The sequence below is a fragment of the Halichoerus grypus genome, chromosome 9, assembly GCF_964656455.1.
Source record: "Halichoerus grypus chromosome 9, mHalGry1.hap1.1, whole genome shotgun sequence".
Taxonomy (NCBI): Eukaryota; Metazoa; Chordata; class Mammalia; order Carnivora; family Phocidae; genus Halichoerus; species Halichoerus grypus.
The window spans coordinates 3,684,761-3,698,071 of NC_135720.1; the positions used below are offsets into that span (position 1 = coordinate 3,684,761).

The window sequence follows — 13,311 nt, forward strand, 5'->3', positions numbered from 1 at the left end:
TTACAGACAACATGGGATTTGCCTCTTTCACTACATTTCTAGTACTGCTTCTGTTTCCAGTTGTCAGTGAGCCAAAGGCTGCCACCAAGTCGCTCCCTGGAGGAGCACCCCTCCCATCCCAGCAGGTGTACTGTCCCTCCCTGACCTTCAGCAAATGCCTATCATCTGAACAGTGTGGGAGGGGCTTAGAATCCTAATGCCTTAAGAGGGAACGCTGTATCTGAGGACTGAGCACTTACAGGAGGATTCCCCTTTCTTACTCAAAAGGCTTCCCATTTACGGGTACTTACTGTTTTGACTAGAATCCTTTCAGCTACAACATGGGGTGTTAGAACTGTCATTTTTGCTACTTAATTTTTACTTCTCTGATTTTATGTTTTGATTGTTTCTTGGTAACACCGCAGGTTACAGTTGCCTTGGCCCTTATGTCACTTAAGTACGATACTAGTTTATAATAAGTATCAGTGAGTTTTTAAGGAGTCGTCACAGGCTGTAAGCCCATAAACCTTTTGGTACATGTATTTTTCCTCAACATGGCTGCACAGCAGGATCCTGTGGGAGAGCTTTGATTGCTGTCCCAGACTTATCCATGCAGACTCGTCAGACAATACATTTTAAAAAAGATGCTCATGGGTTACCAAAGGTGTTTCAACATATATCTAAAAAGGAGGCATGTCATATTACATAATTATTTTATTCTTCTTAACATGAAACTTGTTTTTTAGTTATCTCCCTTCTGAAAGTTAATTTTGTTTTCATATTGGAAGAAAAACAACTTCTGATATCACATAAATAAATATAATACAGACTAGCTTAGACTTTAGCCATCTATCTTTCAGTGCGAGCCTTGCATTGTATAAAGCACAATTTAGGAGCACTGGAGTTTTGTGAGGTTGAACTTTATAAGGATGTCTTCTTTATGAAAAAGGACACAAAAATATCTCACTTTTGCAAATATCACCAAAACTCCTCACTCAGGTCTTTCTCAGGACCTTGGAAGGGGCCTGTGCAAGTGCTAGGCCTTGAAACTTTGCTTCCTGGTGATCTTCCCCTACTCCAAAATACTGTTCCCAGTTACTTTCCACAGTGACCAAATTGCCTGTTTGGAAGGACACTCCAGTGGTACATATATTAATTAGTCACAGAGGCCCAGTTGTCCTGGGACAAGTCCTGTGGTTGGCAGCTGAATCTCTGAGTGTTTGGTTGAGAAAGAGTGTGACAGGGGTTGCAGTGATGGGTGGGTCCGGGACTGGCTGAATGTCTGTGTCATCACTGCCTGATGCCTTAGCTGGAGTTGCTTTCTTGATTTATTTTCCTGTCTCTGTAAAAGCTTATGGAGACTACTGGGGCCAGGCAAGTCGTGCAGAGAGGAAAGGCTGCAAGGGAAGTACAGACTGATCTCATCAACCTGCTTTGCTCAGTATATCCTGATCTTAGTGTCTTCTTCAAAAAATATTGATTGTAAAAGCGATTTTCTCCTTCATTTTCGGACATCTACCACATAATTATTGCACCCAGGATAAAGGTGGATTCCATACTGCAGTCCTAGGTAAGGCTCTTCAGTATAGAACTCTTCATACTTACAGAGACTTTGAAAAGAGACAGTATAATCAGAAAGTAGTATTAATAAATTAGGCAGGCATGAGAGATGTACTGGTCATGCATGGGAGGGCAAATAAAAACATCAGAGAACAGCTAGCCTGACTGATGTAAATTCTCTGAAGGACTAAGAAGTTGTCTATTAGCAAGTTCTTAGTGTAAAAATGTCAGGGAATGGGGCATCTAGAGACGAGGAAATCTTAAAAGTAATTACTCTTCTGAAATGAATTTGAAGGAGAGGGCAACTGGATCTTAAAAAGTATTGGAGTCTACCAGTTTTTTAAGAGAGATTTTATTTATTTATTTGACAGAGGGAGAGCACAAGCAGGGGGAGCAGCAGAGGGAGAAGCAGGCTCCCCGCTGAGCAGAGAGCTGGACATGGGGCTCGACATGGGGCTCGATCCCAGGACCCTGGGATCATGACCTGAGCCAAAGGCAGAGGCTTAACCGACTGAGCCACCCAGGCGCCCCTGGAGTCTACCAATTTTTGTGCATTGGCTTCCTCCTTTCCATCTCCTAGGGCAGTTGTAAGCATTACATATTATAATGCCAACTGACATAAAACACTGCATAGCACATAGCAAACACTCAGTAAAGTTAGCAAATTATGTGTAATACAGAACTGTTTGCAAAACAAAATGTTAATGCTATTGCATTTGAGTAGCTAGAGGAAGAAATATGAAATCATACTTTACTTAACTATAAATCTTTGAACACTAGATTTGGCTAATACTGCTTTCTGTATCAGGTTTGTTTAAAGAATTAATTCCTTATTTGTGAGGCAAGAGCGGAGGGAATAGACTAGGAGCAATATTTGAAGTACCAATGTGTGATTATGCGTGATACAATCCTGTCAGAGTGGTTGCAGGCAGTTTAGTGGGCCCTGTGGGTACCTCTGTGGGCACGTACTTCTTCTGTGTCCTTGATTAAGTGGTCTCGGGACCTTCACTGAGTATGTGTTGTATGAGTGAAAGGTGTGATGAGGAAGTACATGGATGTAAGTCTGCCAGTGGGAAGCTCAGTGGGATCCAGAGAGAAAGGTAGGGTGTGGAAGTGAAGAGCAGGGAGGCTGGCAGGAGCTCTGATTTTATAACACTGAGCCCAGCAAGAAATATTTGCTATGCTGTCAACTGAAGGACACATTAGGACATCCACACACACACACACACACACACACACACAGAGACACACACAATTTAGTTTCTTAAATAGAAGCAAAGACCCTCAAAAAACAACCCACTTTCTCATCGGATTAAGTTTTACCCTGATCTTCAAACCTCACCTTACAGAGAACTCATTCACTGCCATTTTCAGAGACAATCGTGCTTTAGAACTGTGCACTGGCTGGCTGCTCTCTCTCGACGAAGTGGTTAGTGTGTTGGGAAGGCTGCAGGCCCTCTTGGCAGCGTGTCCCCACGTCGCGCTGAAAACCCAGGAGTCTTCCCTGGAGTCCCCGAGGAGTGAAGGTGACGGACTGTCAGGTGTCGAATTCTCATTTGGGTGGGGAGTGTTGATTGAGCGAGATGAAAGCCTCTGGCTGGGCAGGGGCGGGTGAGGCGTGCTGAGGCTAAGACTCCATGGGACTGTGATGTCAGCGCGCCAAAGGGAACGGGCTTGTACTCAGCCTCCGGCAGTTGGAATCTGTTGGAAGGCGGTTGGTCCATCCTTGGCCTATGAGATCGGACGGTGGAAGACCCCACTGGTGTCAGCTTTGACTCCAGGTACACAGGGAGTCATTTAAGGGCTTGTGCAAGTCTCTGCTCCCAGGACAGTCCGCATGCCTGATGCCGACCCTAGGAGTCTGGCTGCCGAAGAGGCCGGGGAGGCCGGCTTAGAGGCTCCGAGCTGGTGGCCTGAGAAGCATTCCTGCTCCTGCCTTCGAGCCGTGGCAGCTAGTGGCTGACTGTGGTATGGCAAGATTATATGGTGAGGAGGGGGCTTGTTCAGATGAATGCTTTTCAGTACTTACTGTGTACCAGGTGTTGTGCTAAGCCTGGTGAAACACTCGGGGGCTCAGTAGCTCTTTGATGATACCACAATGAAACAGAGACGCACCTAGTATCTTCCTAACTCATGTGGGTTAAATGATGGAGGCAGTGACTTTAAAAGGTTTCCTCTGACTTTTCATGATTGCAAGAGGTCATGAGAAGGACCGATGGGAACAAAACCAGAACTGATTGTAAGGCAGCTCCGTCTGACAGCCGCACAGGGAGGGTAGTACTGGAGAAGGCGGACTGCAGGGGCGCCGTGCGTTTGTGCAGCAGAGAACCGTTCAGCCCAGTCGCGAGGGAGGGAGGTGGACGGAGCGAGGGCTGCACACAGAGGTCCGGCTGCCCTCTGAAGGAGAGGGCTGTGGTGCAGCTCGGGCTGCTCCTGTGTGTGTGCCTGGTCTCGGGTGCCTTTGCGTCCAGCAGAGCACCTGTTATGTGTCAGGATCCCTGGCAGTCACAGTAGGGGAAGGTCGGCATACAATTCATCATAATCGTATCCTTTAAAATTCATCCCTGACTGTCCTGTAATACAGCAGTTCTGAAATGACCCAAGGGAAGAAGACATTAGACTATGTTAGGCTGGCTGGGGTAGAGCTGAGGCTGATCTGGAAGTTCTGTAGGAGAAGGCTTGTGTCTCCCCCCGAAGGGTTTGGAGAGGCACACCTGGGTGGGTGGGTGGGGGAGCAGACAGGAGGAAAGGATTGCAGAAGGACGTCTGGAGATCTCTTCCAGACAGGAGAGAGGATGCACTGAGGCAAAGGTAGTCATGATGGATTTGTCTTTAAGGTCCATAGCCACGCTCCTAGGTGGCAGCAAAAGCAAGTTTCTCACCCCTCGTCCAGGATTCGTAGTTTAGAGTTTTCCTAGTTTATTTGAAAAAAGTATAGAGATTATGGAACTTTTTTTCTTTGAAATGGATTTGTGATTCTACTTATTGTATGAGCTTAACAGAAAATAGAAGAACCCAAGAAACCATTTATTGAACAATTATCACGTTCTAGACAGGATATTAAGAATTTTACATCCATTATCTTTATTAATCTTTACAATAATCCTTATAAGATTGCTACTCTTTTTTTTAAAGACTTTTATTTTATTTTATTTTATTTTATTTGAGAGACAGAGAGCATGAACAGGGGGGAGGAACAGAGAGAGAGGGAGAAGCAGACTCCCTGCTGAGTGGGAATCCCAGGACGTTGGGATCATGACCTGAGCCGAAGAAACGCTTAACCGACTGAGCCACCCAGGCGCCCCAGATTGCTACTCTATAACCACCATTTTACAGATCTGAACCTTAGGATGAGTCCATTGCCCAGGGTCACACAGTAGGGTCATACCATTTGTACCCTGATTACACATCAGGGGAAGAATTTCCTTTTTCATGGTATGGAACAACTTCTGAACAAATGTTTTAAGTTTGGAAAATTTTAAGTACAGTTTTGCTAAAAAGTATTTTGTCATTTGTTTTTCCTGTTTGATAAGATACTTTGATAATAAGTTGCCAATATATTTGCCTGTAACTTTTTTTTTTTTTTAAGATTTTATTTATTTATTTGACAGAGAGAGAGAGACACAGTGAGAGAGGGAACACAAGCAGGGGGAGTAGGAGAGGGAGAAGCAGGCTTCCCGCTGAGCAGGGAGCCCGATGCGGGGCTTGATCCCAGGACCCTGGATCATGACCTGAGCCGAAGGCAGACACTTAACGACTGAGCCACCCAGGCGCCCTCATTTGCCTGAAACTCTTAAAAGTTATATTTTTAAAATCTCTTTGATATTGCTAGTCTTATGGGGCGATCTCTCTCCAAAATGTGGAAATAAGAACAGAAATTCAATATGAGTAGTAAAGTTTGCTTCCAAAATTGCACAAAACTAAATTTTACCATTCTCAGATGCAATTACAGATTTGCCAAAATATATATTGGTATTTTAGATATAACCAGTGAATTGACAGGTTTGGGGGTTTTTCCTCAAGAAACTATAAGTGGCAAACGTCTTTTTAAATTAGACATGTCAGTGGTTTGTTGGTCTGACTCATGGCCTCCAATGAATGATGGCATCAAAGTTTTGGCCAAGTGTCTTTGCAGAGTTTGGGAGAACAGAGGATCAGGCTGGGCTTGCCAGGCTCCTACAGTCAAAAGAATCTGGGTTTTTAGAATCAGACGGACTTGGTTCAAATTTCAGCTTTGCCAATCACAAGATACTGGATTGATTTTGAGGAAGTTGTCTAACTTCTCTGAATTTCAGTTTCTTCACCCATAGATTGGACATAATCCTAACTTCATGATCTGGATCTTGTTTACCACTCCAGCCTTATCTCCTGCCATCTTTATATGCTACTTCTCTTTCAGTATATGGCTCTGCAGCTTAGCACAGATTTTCACTGTATCACATGATGTCAGTTCTATTTTTAGTGATGCTAAATTGCTCATTAGGTTCAGTTGGTGTCCGCCAGATGTCTCCACCGTAAAGGTATCTTTTCTCCTTTGTAATAAATAATCTGTAGGATGATACTTTGAGATGGTGTGAATATCATATTTCTCAACACCCAGTTATTCAAGTGGTTTTAGCATTCATTGATTATCTTTGCTTGAATTATTACTTTGAGGTTTACAGAATGATGTTTTTTTTGAAAAACTGTACTCTTCTTTCCTCATTTAAGTTTTGAATTATCCTATAAAGAAGAGCTCCCTGCCTCCACTCCTTGTTAGGATATCAATATGGACTCATGAATTCCTTTTACATTCAATGTATAATAACAAATTATCATATTTATCCTCTTTCCTTTTATATTTAATGTGTTACAATCCATTGTTGTACACATTATTTCTGATCCTCAAACTGCCCTAGATTTGGCCAGTATGAATCCTTTCAAATCCTTTCCTTAGTCCATTTCACATATCTCCCATTAGTCTTAGGTATTTCTTGCCCTTCTAACACACATTTTTCCATATTTACTTTATGCTTTCCTATCTCAGACTGGGAATCAGCCATTTCTCCGAGGAGCCCTGGTCCTATTTAATGATAGTGGTATCTGGTATCCAAGACTTGGCACTAGGTGTGCAACTTGGGTGTTATTTCTTTGAGGGATTTTTAGTGTATTAGCTAAAAATATATATATTTACATGATAAGTTTAACAATGTTATCTCCAATTGAAATCCAATACCATAGGGTTCTTTGTTACCAGGAATTGAAAAAAAAAAATTATATCAAGTAATCAGTGTAGAAAGCAATTAATAGAAAGCGTATGTATTATAGGCTAGTATAATTTGGTAAGAATCTCATCTTAACTACAAGTATTACTGGTGATTTAGCTCACTTAGAATAATTTGTTTTGTGAGCTACGATAGCACAAGAAATCTTTTTTTTTTTTTAAGATTTATTTATTTGAAAGAGAGAGAGAACACAAGTGGAGGGGAGGGGCAGAGAGAGAGGGAGAAGCAGAATCCCCGCTGAGCAGGGAGCCTGACGCGGGGCTCAATCCCAGGACCCTGGGTCATGACCTGAGCCGAAGGCAGACACTTAACGACTGAGCCACCCAAGCTCCCCATGATAACACAAGAAATCTGAGGAAGGTTTTCTTTTTTTTTTTTTTTTTTTATAAGATTTTTTTTTTTTTTTATTCACGAGAGACAGAGCAAGAGAGAAAGGCAGAGGGAGAAGCAGGCTCCCAAGGAGCAGGGAGCCCGATGCGGGACTCGATCCCAGGACCCTGAGATCATGACCTGAGCCGAAGGCAGACGCTTAACCATCTGAGCCACCCAGGTGCCCCTGAGGAAGGTTTTCATTGTGTCTGGAATTTTGACTTGATACTCTTTGCATCCTAAACTTACTCAAAATGACCTACATGACTCATAATATTAGTGTCCTTGTAAGATGAATAGTTTAGGAGTACATTTGCCATTTTAAAATTTCTTGAGTTATAATGAAAATCTATTAAAACATAAATATTTACTAATAAGGCTTTAAAGATACTGAATGTGACTAGTGTAATGTCTTAATATTAGCTGTAGATTTTGCTGATGCAACAGTCAATATGTGCATTGTTTGATTTTTATAAAAATTCTTATTGTGATACCTCATTTGTGCTGGTTTTTCTCACTTTAGAATATTGAATCATCAACTTTCCTAATTAGGGCGTTTTGAACTTTATCATATATATGTGGGGATTTCAATTAAGACCGATTATGCTATAATGAATGTTTTTTTTTGTGCGATAGTAGCATTTTTGTCTCTTTGTATTTTAAAATAGGTATTTGAGATCTTTTTGTTATGAACACATAATATAGTCTTTTAAATAAAAAGCACTGATGAATGAATGGGCCAGCTTTGTGGATTAAGTTCCTTTCTTCTGGCAAATAGCATAAAACCCATTGAAAGCAATCTCGGGTAGGTTATATTCTTCATTGATGTCAGGCTACTTTATACTCAACAGCTACTTTTAACATTTTAAAGTATCTTTTGAAGAGCTGTTTAAGCTCTTCATTTGTGTGTCCCAAGTGTGAGGTGAACTTGACGTTGCTTTTTGGCCAAGATTGCAGAGCAGGGCCGGACCCGATGAGTAACGCTTGTGGTGGTTCAGATCTCTGGCAACCCATTCCATACAGCTGTGGTTCTTGTTATTGGAGACCCTGGGCTTTGCGTGAGAGACAGCAGCCAGTACTCACAGGTTTACTGTAGTAGAGCAAAGCAAAACAAAAACAATAAACAAATAATTTCTACATTGACACTGAGTATAATTGCACCAATTTTATGTCAAGTATAAAACTTAAACCTCATTCCAAGTTCTGCCTTGAAAAAATAGCAAAGGCACGCTGAAAATACTTGTCAGGCAAAATGTATTCAGCTATTTCTTGGGCTTGGAAAGAAAAGCCCCCTTTGTGCTGGCTATTAAGATTTATAGACAAGAAGATTGCAGTGCAATTCCCTGTTTGACCATGCTAATTTATAATGAATTATGCAGTCTTTCAGTTTCCCCCCCTTTTCACTCCACCCTCTGCTCCTCCTTCTCTTCCCAATAAAAATACCTCTTTTCTTGCTTTACTGCTTTTATAATCCAGACGACTAATACGATATAACGAGAAAGTATCTGGGCAAAGCAACTCTGTCTCATTTTCTAATTTATTTTGACTTAAACACTTTGTTAATTGAGGGGAAATAACTGTAAAAATCTATGATTTCATCATGGTTATTGTAATTGAGTTAGATGTCTATACTTTCTTAAAAAACAATGCTTTAAGGGGCGCCTGGGTGGCTCCATTGTTAAGCGTCTGCCTTCAGCTCAGGTCATGATCCCAGGGTCCTGGGATCCAGCCCCACATCGGGCTCCCTGCTCTGCAGGAAGCCTGCTTCTCCCTCTCCTATTCCCCCTGCTTGTGTTTCCTTTCTCGCTGTGTCTCTCTCTGTCAAATAAATAAATAAAATCTTTAAAAAAAACACAAAAAAACCCCACAATGCTTTAAGTCATATTGAGTGTCTGCACAAATATCCAAATCTTAAATGAAGGCGTTTTACTTCATATTATCTTGGAATATGTTTGACTTGATGGCAGGGGAATCAGCAAAATTATAAAGCTAACTTTATTTCCCTCACTCCCCAATAGTTTAATACCACCAAGACCTTTTTCTAATATTAAGCCAAGGTTGAGGGGATGGGGGAGATCTTTTCTCCTAGTGTCTATTATAATAACTTAGTTTGAAATATATAGACATATAGTTAAAAAAACAAACAAATGAAGCCATCTAGTTTTTACAGCAGTATTTAGCAACTTCATAAATTATCTTAAGAATGGAAGATACATTTCTGGTTGATAATATGAAAAATATATATAAAGGCTAATATTAGTTAAAATAGAATAGAGTCACTTAGTTTTATAGGAGTGGCAACAAAACCAAAATGTAAAGAAAGCCTTGTACTTGCAGTAATGAAACTCCGTTTTGGTTGCTGGATCTCTGAGACCTACACGGCTCTGACAGTTACCTGGCAGCATGTTTTCTGGGTGTTTCTGTGTGCGAAGACCTTTATGATGTGCTTCACTTCATTTAACCTCTGTCATTTGAACCGGAATTCTAAAGAGGCAGAATTAATCGTCCCTCCTTCCTGGAAGACATGTGAAAATTATGTCTTGTCTTAAAAACAAAGCAGCACTTTCGCAAAGTACTTATGCTTTAGTTCTTCTGTCATATGCATCAGTAAAGAGGAAAAGAAATAAATCATTCATATGTTAACTTTGGCGAAACCTCCAAATTACCTGAAACACTTGTTGATGGATTTAAAGTCAACTCATCCAAGGTCATACATGATAATCTGACAAACTGGGACCAGAAAGGCTTTTTGTGGAGGAAGCCTTTTATGGCTACATTAAATGTAGCATTCTATGCTGTCTACTATAAGATTGACCAAATCTTGTTAGTTGTTATTTCTAAGAAATACAAGAATTTCAGTAGATTTGTTAATGCTGTTTGTAAAAGCTTTAAGTAGCAGTCTGCATGTGTTTGAATCTTTTCTAACTCTGCTCTCAGGTGCTCTATGAAAATAAGGTCCCTTCCTGCCTGCCCTGATAAACAGTCTTTTCCCTTCTAAGGTACTAGCCTGGAGTTTTCCTCACATTTGGCCCTCAATCAATATGGGTGGGCCTGGAATTTACTAACTGCTAGGTTTCCTCCAATTTTTACTTGATGAAACATGCAATGATTAAATTTTCCATCAGTTCTGCTAGTGTTAATAAAATGAAACAGTGAATTAAATGGGAAATTTCTTCATCTTCTTAGGGAATAAATGCTAAAAGTTTATAGCAAAAATAACTTATCCCTATAAGACCTGAGAGCCTAAGGAAATTCCTCATTTTGTTTTCCTTAAACTGCTGCTAAGGACAAGTGATTTAACTATTGAACTAAAATTTAAGAGCCGAGTGTTTGCTATGTTGAATTGTTCTAATTGGTTTCTTCCCATATATACTTTAAAACAATATGTACTCTTGTCTTTTTCTTTCCATTTTCCTGTGAAGCAAATTACTTGAGCAGATGTAGTGCTGTGTGCAATACTGTGACGGTGATAACATTTGGGGTCCACCGGAATAATCCAGGCTAAGCTCTTTCTCTCGAAATCTTTAATTTCATGTTTGCCACATAAAGTAATATTCACAGGTTCCAGGGATTAGACATGGCTATCTTTTGGGAGGTCATTTTTGGGCCTACCACAGTATTTGAATTTTTACCCGTAAACTGTTGGAAGTAGTAAGGTTGAGAAGTAGTAGGAGAGTGGGAATTAGTATGGAATCTGAAGGCTCATTTGAAACATGGCTCAGTTACTTATTTGCTGTGTAAACTCTAGCAAGTTAAGCTTTTAGTTTTCTTTTCCTCTTCTGTAAAATGTAGACATAATAGCGGATGTATCATAGGGTTATTTTGAAGATTAAATGATTTAATAGATGGAAAGTCATTAGAATAGTACCTGGTACACAGCAGGCACACAACCAATGTTGACGATTGTCACCACAAGCAGTTGCATAAATGAAGCAGCTGTGAAGGTTGGTACTTGGTGGTGGATACATTTGCTATGCTTTGCTTGTATTCACCATAGTTCATTATTTGCTACATGAAGGAACAGTGGCAAGATACCTAGGAAAACACAGTTGTGTGTCTTTTGGTTGGGGGGAGGGGTTCTGGTGGGAATGGGACTTCTCAATGTATTCCTTTTTTAGACTGTTTTAATTTTTCAATGTATAACAGTCTGAAAAGATCAACAAAATAAAGGAAGTGCAAGAAATGAAAGTTCAGAGAGGATCATCTATACTTGACTATATAGCTAATAAAAATCCCCAAAGAATAAAATTTGGGGTTTTTTTGGTGTCTATTCCCATGATTCATGAATCCATGTTGTTTCCTTTGATATATATGGTGATTTTTGTTCTTGAGTTCAAGTTTTATATTCAGTATGCTTTCTCAACAACCTTTTGTTGAATTTCATTTTTAAACATAAGTAGATTTATTAAGACTTGACAGTTAGATCATTTGATAAGGACAAACTCACCTTAGAAAAATGTACTTAATTTGAAATACAGATCTTTAACTTATTAAACTGACAGAATTGTGAAGTATAATGATTTAAAACATAGGCTTCTGTGTACTTACGAAGCTCTCACCATATAGTTTTTATTTTTCCATTGGTTTTGGTTTTTTAACCTTGCATTAACTTTAAATGAATGCTTTTGCTGCAGTTCACTTACTTTTTATTGTATCGCGTTGTACTTCTAGATACCTTATTAAGATCAGTAATGACAACTCAAACAGCCTGCATGAAGAAATCTGTTTTTGGTGAACATATATATGCCTTAAATAATTGGCACCTTACTTTGTGTGGAGCTTTATGTTTTGAATACATTTTCCAGTTAGTTTTTTAAAATTTTACAACAGCCCCAGGGAGTAGGTGGGTTCGGCAAAGCTAACGTCTTTTATCCTTGTGTGTTATTGTTTATTTGCTTGTCTCCTCAGCTTGAGTAAGAGGCAAGGACAGCGTTTTTATCATCTCTAGATTTCTAGTACCTAGCATATTGTTGGTGCTCAAAAATAGTTGTTGAATGTACAAATAGATGTATAGTTGGGGGAAGGGATAAGAAAAATCACTAAAATTACCGTTAGTGATTTTTCTAGGCTTATGTGGCAAATAAACGAAATTGCCAGAACAAAATTCCTTGTCCTTGGACTTCTAGTCATTGCTCCTCTCAGAATGACTGATTGATTCCTTTTTTGTGTTTTAAATATGATATCAGCTTAGGGCTATTCAAACGCTTTGTGCCAAATGGAATAAATTAAGCCCAAGTAGGATTTAGCACTTTTGCTCATCAAAATAATCAAAGGAAAATTCTCAAAGCTTGAATGCCTTAGCAGCACATTATGAGAAATTCAGTTTTGTTTATTCTGTTTATCATAAATTTTAAGTGATATGCTCATTCCTCTCTGTCTTAGTCAGTTTTGGCTGCGGTAACAAATACCATAGGCTGGGCAGCCTGAACGACAGACGTGTATGTCTCACTGTTCCGGAGGTGCAGGCTGCTTGGGTTCCGAGTGAGAGCCACCTTCCTCCATTCCCCTCCCCGGGCAGAGAGAAAGATAGTGTCCCCTGTCTCTTCTGGGGCACTGACCCTGTCATGGGGCCTCTGCCCTCATGACCTCATGACCTCCCAAAGGCCTCACCTCTAAGTACTGAAACGCTGGAGATTAGGACTTCAGCATATGAATTTTGGATAGTCCGTAGTACTACCCCTCTGACAAAGTGGGGTGATAATTCAAATTAGTATTAAGTGGTCCAAGCTGTTCCTCTCCGTCGTAAGGCTTCAGTAGACAACCCCATGTTTCTGTTTTCACAAGTGCTAAGAGATACGGACGGTTAGAGCTGGACAGCTGACAGGCCTTTTCCCCCTGGTTTTCTTCCCTTACTGTCACCATAGTGGATCTAAAAAGGAAATTAATAATTTATTTTCATCATCTGTTTTTCTAACTTAGTAAACTTTGTAAAATTTAACACCTCCAAATTTGAACTTCGCATTTTCGTTCTCAGTAGGCGGGTACGCCATGCACATAGCTTCCCGAGCTGGAAAACTGGGGCTCGCCTTCATTCTCATTCGCCAGGGACGGGCCGCCGTTAGTCAGCTGCGAAGTCTGGCGCTTCTCTCCCTTCTCCTTTTCGCCTCCTCACAGCTGTTCTAACACTCTGCTCTTGCGG

General features: G+C 40.4%; 1 protein-coding gene and 1 pseudogene across 9 annotated transcripts in view; one reads left to right on the plus strand and one right to left on the minus strand.

The window, feature by feature from the left end:
* Positions 1–13,311, plus strand: part of PDE10A (phosphodiesterase 10A) — a 577,666-nt gene that overhangs the window by 337,483 nt on the left and 226,872 nt on the right. The window lies entirely within an intron of this gene.
* The window catches only part of LOC118555036 (26S proteasome regulatory subunit 6A pseudogene), a 747,413-nt pseudogene that overhangs the window by 142,263 nt on the left and 591,839 nt on the right, over positions 1–13,311 (minus strand). The gene's annotated exons all lie outside the window — the stretch shown is intronic.